Source organism: Equus asinus, chromosome 16, assembly GCF_041296235.1.
Source record: "Equus asinus isolate D_3611 breed Donkey chromosome 16, EquAss-T2T_v2, whole genome shotgun sequence".
NCBI lineage: Eukaryota > Metazoa > Chordata > Mammalia > Perissodactyla > Equidae > Equus > Equus asinus.
The window spans coordinates 26,740,001-26,749,014 of NC_091805.1; positions in this window are offsets into that span (position 1 = coordinate 26,740,001).

The window sequence follows — 9,014 nt, forward strand, 5'->3', positions numbered from 1 at the left end:
AACCAAACTAAATCAATAAAAGAATTAAACTTTTATAAATTGCATTTTGACAAGTATCAGATACCGTTAAGCTTTGATATTATGAATTCCTTGGAGGTGATGCAAACAAGAAGGGCCGCAGTTAGAGATCCAAACAATCAAAGAGGCTTGTTAACATGCGCTGTCAAATGCATCAGTGCTATTAATTACTACAAATTAATGTGACTCTCTCTTCCTCTGGTGATTGGAATAATAATCAGCCAGATTCGTGGAATGAGCACAGAGAACATATGCAACCCTGCCAAAAATAATAAGTTTAAAAAACAGTAGACATTTACAATCTTTGTGTTCAAAGACTGGATGCCAGTTGTGACCTCACTTTACCCCATCTTCCCCATTCCTCGGATCTTCTTCACGTGCGTTTTCCTGTGTGATGACAGAGGGAGGCATCGTGCTCTTGCCAATAATTATTGGAGCAGAGAATAAAATCTTTATTGTGCTCCTTCGAGGTGTGGGGGAAATACAACCCCAACCAAAGTGATGGTTTTCTAGGAAATGAACCCCAAGTGCCAGAAGGCTCATAATTTGGCCACTTCCTAGCATGGAAACTTTGCTCTGCTGCAAGGTTGATAATTAAAATTACATGATGCTCTCACTCTGACAGTGCAGTAGGCAGGACTCATGGGGGAAATAGGAACCCTAATTAGAGATTCTGGGTACCTGGTGATTCAAACAGAAGAATTTGCCCCAGCATCTTGTGATATTTTACGTCCTCAAATGACCATCGCCAGGATTCATCTGTTCCCCCTCAGATCCACATTTCAAAATAGAAAGTGATTTCCATCTTCAGCTAGAAGAATTGTGGTTCTAGATTTCTAAATCCCCATTTCACCCAGTGAAATGGCACCCAGACCAGACCTAAACAAATACTTGTGTCATTAAATGTAATCATTCATATTTTCTAAAATATTTGAAAAGTGAACATATTATAAATTAATTAGTAGTAACATACTTCCTTGTGCTTCCTAATGTGCAACATTTCTTCTAGTTTATTTAGCTAACCAGGACATTTTAATACCCTCTTTCTCAAAGTTGCTTTCTGCCTTCTACATTTGATTTTGTGAACAAATAGCATTTGATTTCTCGCATCTGAGGAGCTTCCAAATGTTTGTACTGAATATTTACATTAATTGAAGAATGGAGTTTAGCCACATGACATAGGAATTTATAATAATTGGAGTTTTTTTAAGTTTAGCAGGGACTGAACATCTCACGATAAGAATGAATTTTCATTTCATTGAAGGCGGAACAGGGTGAAGGGGCGTGGCAGTGGGCAAACCTCTGATTCTCTCTTGAGTTGGAAATAAGTTACAGTTTGGAAAACATGACGTCTCTTCCTATTGGCTCAGGAAAATCCACAGCTCCAGAACATCATCATTTGCACATTGTGTTCGTAGGCTACTGTGTCTTAGTTGTGTGGGCTTTCTTATTTGGAGAGAGACAGAAATCATAACAATGCACCTCCTAACTTGTAGGAATGCTGCCAGGTGTGTACTGGTGTTTGGACTAATTATTTGATTTTTACTATTGACTATACCTAAGTGTGTGTTCTTAACACAGAGAAGAATTATCTTGACACCATCTGGTAGCAGTTTTTCATGTCTGACAAAATTTAAAACTCAGTTTGAAGCTTGGCCGGTGATAAATATGCTTAGGATTCCGTGTGACCTTGGTCAACCTCCGACCTTATACATATCAGGGCGTTTGTCTCAAACTGTGGCTACAGTGTTTTATTGACGTGCCTAATCTGTTACCCAGGAACCACAGTTCTTATGATAGATGGGATGTTTGCTTGGATAGTGACAGGGAAGTTTGAGTTGATTTTCCCCTTTTCTTCATTGTCAAGAATTGGATCCTGGCTCTCAGTCTGGATTTAAGTTTGAGTTTTCCATTTCAAGGGCTTCTCAAGACCTGTTCAGAAGGAGCATTTAAGGGGAGGAGGGGAACGAATGCTTATAAAGCCTCCACAGGAGAGTCTGAGAGAGAAAAGTGTGGTTCTAAAGATGTGCTTTTTTCCTTCCATATGTGCTCACTCAGCAAATGCAGAAGGAATTTATAGTTGGAAATTTGTGTAATCATTTTTATCTGATTACTTGACAAGATGTTGCATGCGCTCCAGCCTCTCTCTGTTTTAGAAATCCTGGTTTTATTATAATCATGCTTTAGTTCCTCCAGATGCCCTTATGGATTTGAAGGGGCTGCTCAAGCTTTGTCACTTATTTTTAACAATATAATTTTCTAAGAGTGGGACATTCTTACTAAGCCTGACATGTGATACGTACGCACATATTGACCATTCACTATTACTTTAATGCTTCCTGGCAGCAGCCGTGCATCAGGCCGAGTTCAAACAACACGTTTGCCTGGAGTTCAGTATCCATTTAAATCAAATTTGTCAGCTTTCAATTTTTTAATACTGTTTTTTATTTTTATTAAAATTCAAGTCAGGAGCCGACCCCATGGCCGAGTGGTTGAGTTCTCACGCTCCACTTTGGTGGCCCAGGGTTTCACCGGTTCCAATCCTGGGCATGGACGTGGCAACGCTCACAAGGCCATGTTGAGGCAGAGTGCCATATGCCACAACTAGAAGGACCCACAACTAAAAAAATATATACAGCTGTGTACTGGGGGGATTTGGGGAGAAAAAAGCAGAAAAAACATTCAAGTTAATAAGTGTCCTATAAATTTGATGACATGCCTTGATAGGAACAACCCACTTTCTAAATAGGAAAAAAAAATGACTAAAGTGCCCCCTACTTTTTTTTTTTTTTTTTGAGGAAGATTGGCCCTGAGCTAACATCTGCCGCCAATCCTCCTCTTTTTGCTGAGGAAGGCTGGCCCTGAGCTAACATCCATGCCCATCTTCCTCTACTTTATATGTGGGATGCCTGCCACAGCATAGCTTGTCAAGCGGTGCCATGTCTGCACCCAGGATCCGAACTGGCAAACCTCAGCCCACCGAAGCAGAAGGTTCACACTTAACCGCTGTGCCACTGGGCCCCTATTACTACAATAATGTAATTATCTTTTTTCTGGAGAGTCAATTTACAAAACATTTGCATTTACTTCATTTTTTCACTATTATTTTGAAGGCCTCTCATTTATAAATTTGTACATGTATTGTTATGAATATGCGTATCCATTTTCATTGTGTGAGGAGGTATTTCTTTCCCCATTGATTTCCACTTTGGCTTCCTCCATCTTTTTCTCTTTCTTGAAACTGTAAATATTTTTGGTTGTGGATTGGTAGCTCAACTCACAAAGTATCATCAATTTAACAGCAACCAAGTTTGTGAATCCTCACAAATTTTTTACTTGCTAGGATTTAAGAACTATTATCCAAAATCTTTTCTTGTTAAAAAAAAAAAAAAAGGGAGGAGAGAGGGTAGTGGTGGTGGTGATGGTGAGTACTCAAAATTTCGTATACAGGTAGAAATACAGATATATATTGTAAGACACTTATTCACATACGTGTATACCAATATAATGCATGACTGCTGATTTCTCAGAAAACGTCTTCGTTTGAGAGGTGAGGTCTCTCTTTTTACTTCGTTCGTGAAGAAAATGGCAGGTGATGCTTAGCTGGTGGTTGTTCTTCACTATGTGAAGTGATAGATGAACATTTTAATTTAGCTCCTTTGTGTTCGCTCAGATTTTGAGCCTTTTGTTTTTGATTGTAGCACACCAGATAGAATGGCGCTCCATGCACTTGGTGCAAATTATGCAAATATAGACGTTCATGTTTTTCTCTATTTAAGACACTGCAAATTGTCCCGAGAAGGGATTTGTAGGAGAGACTTTGGATGTTTCATAGATTGGTAACTAATGGGACACACACACAGAAACACACACACACACACACACACACTGGTATTGGTTTCAATCCAGGTTATAGTTGCTAAAATTGACTACACTTCTTCTCCCCCATGTGAAAATTTTGTGATTTGGGAGAAAATAACTGACAATATTACTTCCCTTCACTGCTCTTGCAGTAGTTTCTTAGGCAAGGGGGTATAGAACTGGATGTTACCTCTGAACTTGGTTTATATTTTTGTGGTTATTGTTTTTATGGTGGTAAAAAAATAGCAAATGTTAAATCCATTTCTAAAGAAACAAAGAAAGGACTTCAATAGATATCAAAGGATAGATTTTGTGAATACATCCCAAATACAATCTTGAGTTATTGAACAGTTATTTTTTTCAGCTGCACAAAAGACTTATGTGACCTATCCTTCCCATGTCCCAAATTATAAGACCTGAGACCTGCACTCATTAACTACCAACACTACTGGTTGAAGACGTGGCCATCTCTTTCATTCCTGGTTCTGGAAGACAACTTTCCTTTCCTCACCTACCTACCTACTCATGGTATATTTTCCACTTTGATATTTAATAAATTCTATCCTACTAGTAAACTCAAATACAAATATCTAGTGATCCATTGGGTTACACAAAGTGTAACTCATCAACCAACATCTCACCTTTACTTTATTTAATAATACAGTTAAACTTCAGCAATGTGAACATCTTTTTTCTCTCTCTATTCAGAAATAACAACAATTGTGGCCTGGTGTATCTGGTTCTTCTTAAGTACATAGGGGGAAATTAGTGCTATAATGATCCATATGCAAGCAAATTTGTAGAGGGCTACACTAATATAGTGAGGTCTTGGGCAAGTCATTGATTTAATGGAATTCTGTTTTCACATTAGAAAAAAATGATTAAAAGTTACCAATTCATCCCACAAATGTGCCAGACCCTGTTGAATCCCTGAGGATGCAATCATGAACAATACGAGTAAGGCTCTGAATTTCCAGATCCCACAGGCCAGAGAAAAAAAAATAAATATATTACAAGGGAGTTGATAAGTATAATAGTTGTGGTTGTACAGAAGGCCATGGGTACACGCAGGAGGGATATCTAACCCAGCCTGGGATGGCATGAAGAGTAGGGAATGCTTCTTGGAGATAGGTATGTCTAAGGCAAATGATGAGTGGAAATTGGGTAGATGAGTAGAAATTGGCTAGAGAAAGAGACATGGGGAAAGGAGAAAGGGAAGAGTGTTCCAGGCGGCAGGAAAGGCAGGACCTAGGTCAGAGATAAGAAAAATCATGGCAAAATCAAAGGATGGAAGACATTCCTTTTGCCTGGACCACAGAGTTTGAGGGAAGAGTGCACGTGTGAGAGAAAAAGAACTTTCTTGTTTGTTTTGTTTTTTTGGAGGAAGATTAGCCCTCAGCTAACTACTGCCAGTCCTCTTTTTGCTGAGGAAGCCTGGCTCTGAGCTAACATCCGTGCCCATCTTCCTCTAGTTTATACGTGGGACACCTACCACAGCATGGCTGCCAAGCAGTGCCATGTCCGCACCCGGGATCCAAACCAGTGAACCCCGGGCTGCCGAGAAGCAGAACGTGCGAACTTAACCGCTGCGCCACCGGGCCGGCCCCGAGAAAAAGAACTTTCTGATATTAGAGTATAATTTTTTGGAAGTAAGTACTTGGTACTACTAGTCTTGATAGTGTAAATATGATTTACCAGTAGTAGTGTAGTCAGTTTAAAATTTTGTGGATGCTTCCTATGTGCAAAGCACTACGGTCAAAGCTGCAGATGACATAAAGACAAGACATGTCCCATGCTCTCAAACAAGTTTATAATCTAGCAGGTGAAATGAGCAGGTAAACAATTCAGTATAAATATGGGACAGAATAAAAGCATCCTCTAGTACAGCTATAAGAAGGGTGCTGTGGAACCAGAGCAATGGCAATTTGGTGTAGGGATGTGGGTGGTGAAATGGACCTCAAAGGATGGGTGGAAGTGACCCTGTTTTCATTTTCCTATGTCTAAATGAGCATATATTATTATGTTACCCAACAACAGAAAAGAGAGACCATAATCTTGCTCATAGATAAGTACGTTATAAAAATAACATATATGCACATTCAATTCTTTGTTGATTTTTTCTCCTTATTACAAATAAATCTAGAAGATGTTCCACATCATATAAAATATGAAAATATGCTGGCAAAATAAAGATAAGAGAGCCGTAGAACTGGAAACGACTTCAGATCATACAGAATAGCTTCCTTTTATTGGTTTTAAGACATAAAAACTGAAGTCCAAAAAGTTAAGAGATCTGCTGAAGATCACGGAAATAGTCTAAAAGTACAAACAAGACTCCTAGCCTACCAGCAGTTCTGCCACGCTCAGACGCCTCCTTCAGTAAGAAACCTGCTAGTATTAAATAAACAAAACTAGTTTACCAGAGAAAAGTACTAGACGATTTTTATATACATTCAATAATTTTTACATACATGTTGGTTTTAAATTAATTTGTTCATCAACATTTCAAACATGTGGGTATGCACTTCACAGTTTAAAATTCATAAGTAATAAATTAAGGAGAAATCTTTTAGAGCAACTTAAAAATAAGATTGCTGTGAAAATTCAAAGATGTGACAGTCTTCGTGTCAAATTGTTAAAAGGAGAATACATAAATATCACTTGTTGGTTAGAACTTAGTAATATAATCCAACATGCACAGAGGAAAAAGCAGCAAATACATATTTTAATGTCATGCCTCTTTGGCATGTTCATAAAGATCATCACTAAATCAATTCATGTATCCTGGCTGTATAAAATACTAATGGAATAAAGAGGATTCGTCAGTCTAGGTCTGCTTTTCTCATTTTCTATAGCAGTTATTCACCATAATTTAGACGTGATAATGAATTACAATAGTCTGATTCTGAACAGGTAAGTGAGAGAGTGGAGACTTTTGTAACACATAATTATGTTGTACAAACCAGAGATAATCCTTGTGTTTTTTTCTATTCTCAGTTCTTTATGATTTAAAAATGATAACTTCTCCCTTCTCAGCTTTATGGTGCTTTCTGGCATTTTAAAGTTTTAGAACACAGCCATTTAAAGTTGTTTGTATGATCTTAAATCACCACAACCCTCATCCTTCTAATATTAGGGCCTGGCCCTCAGCTCTGCCACCCTAAGCCTTCCTCACCCTCCACTCAACCCAGAGTCTTTCTTGATTCATCTATCCTCTTCCCCATGTCCAGCCCAGTAGTAAGTTTTGTCAGCACTGCCTCCAAAATAGATTGTGAGTCTGAAAACTTCTTGCCACTTCCTCAGCTGTGAACTCAGTCTAAGTCGTCAACAGCTCTCACCTGGAACATGGCAGCACCCTGTTGGGTGCTCTTCCCTCCTCTGCTCTTGCCTCTCAAAACTGCATCCTTCACACAGGGGCCAGAGTAACACCACACCGCTGCTCAAACCCTCCGGTAGGTTCCACACACCTAGAACAGCCTCCAAAGCCGGTACCGTGGCTAACAGGCCCTAATAATTTAGACTTTACCTGTTTTCCGGGCCTCACCTTCCTCCATGCTCATTCCCTACCTTGGGGCCCTCTGGCCTTGTTTTTGTCTCCAGAACAAGCTGAGCTATTCTTCTTGAGATGTTTCCCCTGGGTCTTTGCATGGCCACCCCTTCTCCTTAGTCTTCACTCAAATGTCTCCTCTTCAGAGAAGCCTCTTCCTCCACTGGCTGAAGGAACCCCTCTGGGCCTTCTTTCTCAGCACCCTGCTTCATCTTCTCCAGGATTCTTATAAGTAACTAAAATAATCTCCTTGATTTTTTTGCATGTTTAGTCTCTGTCTTCCCACACTGTTCCTCAAGGACAGGAACTTGTCTGTCCTGTTCACCACTCTTTTCCCAGCACCTAGAACAGGGTCTGGGACTCACCAGCTGACTTCCAAGCCCTTGTGACAGTTCCTTTCCACCTCACTCTCCATGAACACCTTTGTGTTCTCTCGTGTAGCAGAAGAGTGGGGCTTCACATGACAAGATATGGTTTTGAATTCTAAATCAACTTCATTCGATTTAGGAAAGTACGGCTGTGGGAAAGTATTTTCACTTGTAAACCCAGGCATAATTCTTACATGAGGAGGCCGTTATAAGGTTTAAATGAGGTAATGAAAGTAAAATGCTTTGTATAGAAACTAGTACACAGTAAAGATTCAATAAACAGCATTTATTAATATTTCTGCTCCGGGGCCAGCCCTGTGGCATAGTGGTTAAGTTCTGCACACTCAGCTTCAGCAGCCCAGGTTTGCAAGTTTGGATCCTGGGTGTGGACCTACAGCACTTGTCAGCCATGCTGTGGTGGTGACCCACATATAAAATGGAGGAAGATTGGCACAGATGTAAACTCAGAGCTAATCTTCCTCAGCAAAAAAAAAAATTTCTGCTCAGCATAGCGCAGTGGTGAAAATCAGTAAATATGCGTTCTCCTTTTTCTCCTTCCTCCTTCTTTTCTATTAGTTCATTTATTCATATATTTATTCATTTTCAAAGGTATCTGCACTAACTCTAGGGTTTTTCATACAAAGAAAGAATAGAGGAAACCAACAGATTCTTTCCCATTGATATGTGTCTTCTCATCACTCATTACTGTTCACTGTGTTTCTGAGTCTTGGGTAACTACTGGCATGATTAAACTGCTGCTGCCATTGGCCCACATGTTGTAGATCAATGTTGATTGTGCTTTGGCAAAACTTCAAAATGTACCCATCTTCTGTGATAGTGAACAGCAGGTCAACGTGGTAAATTTTGGACTCTTTTCCTGCAGCCTCCCCTGTTCTTCTGCAAGCTCATCTTATTGACTGAATTGGGGGGATTGAATGTTTCAACCTCTAAGGACCATGTCTTCTTTTCCTTTCATTGACATGATAGCCTATCCTAGTCAAAGGCTTGACCAAGGGCATTGTTCATTGTGGAGCTTCTGTGCTACAAAACTTTATTTTTAAAGATTTTCTCCTGCTCTTGGATCATAAGTTTAGCCATGGATGGAAATAAGGCAATGCACAAGTGAGAATGCACAGGACCTTGGTTTCAGGGTTTCTACCAGTATGCTAATTGTTTCATGATGTGCAAATAAGTTAGTAGAGATGTATGCAAATTTTGTA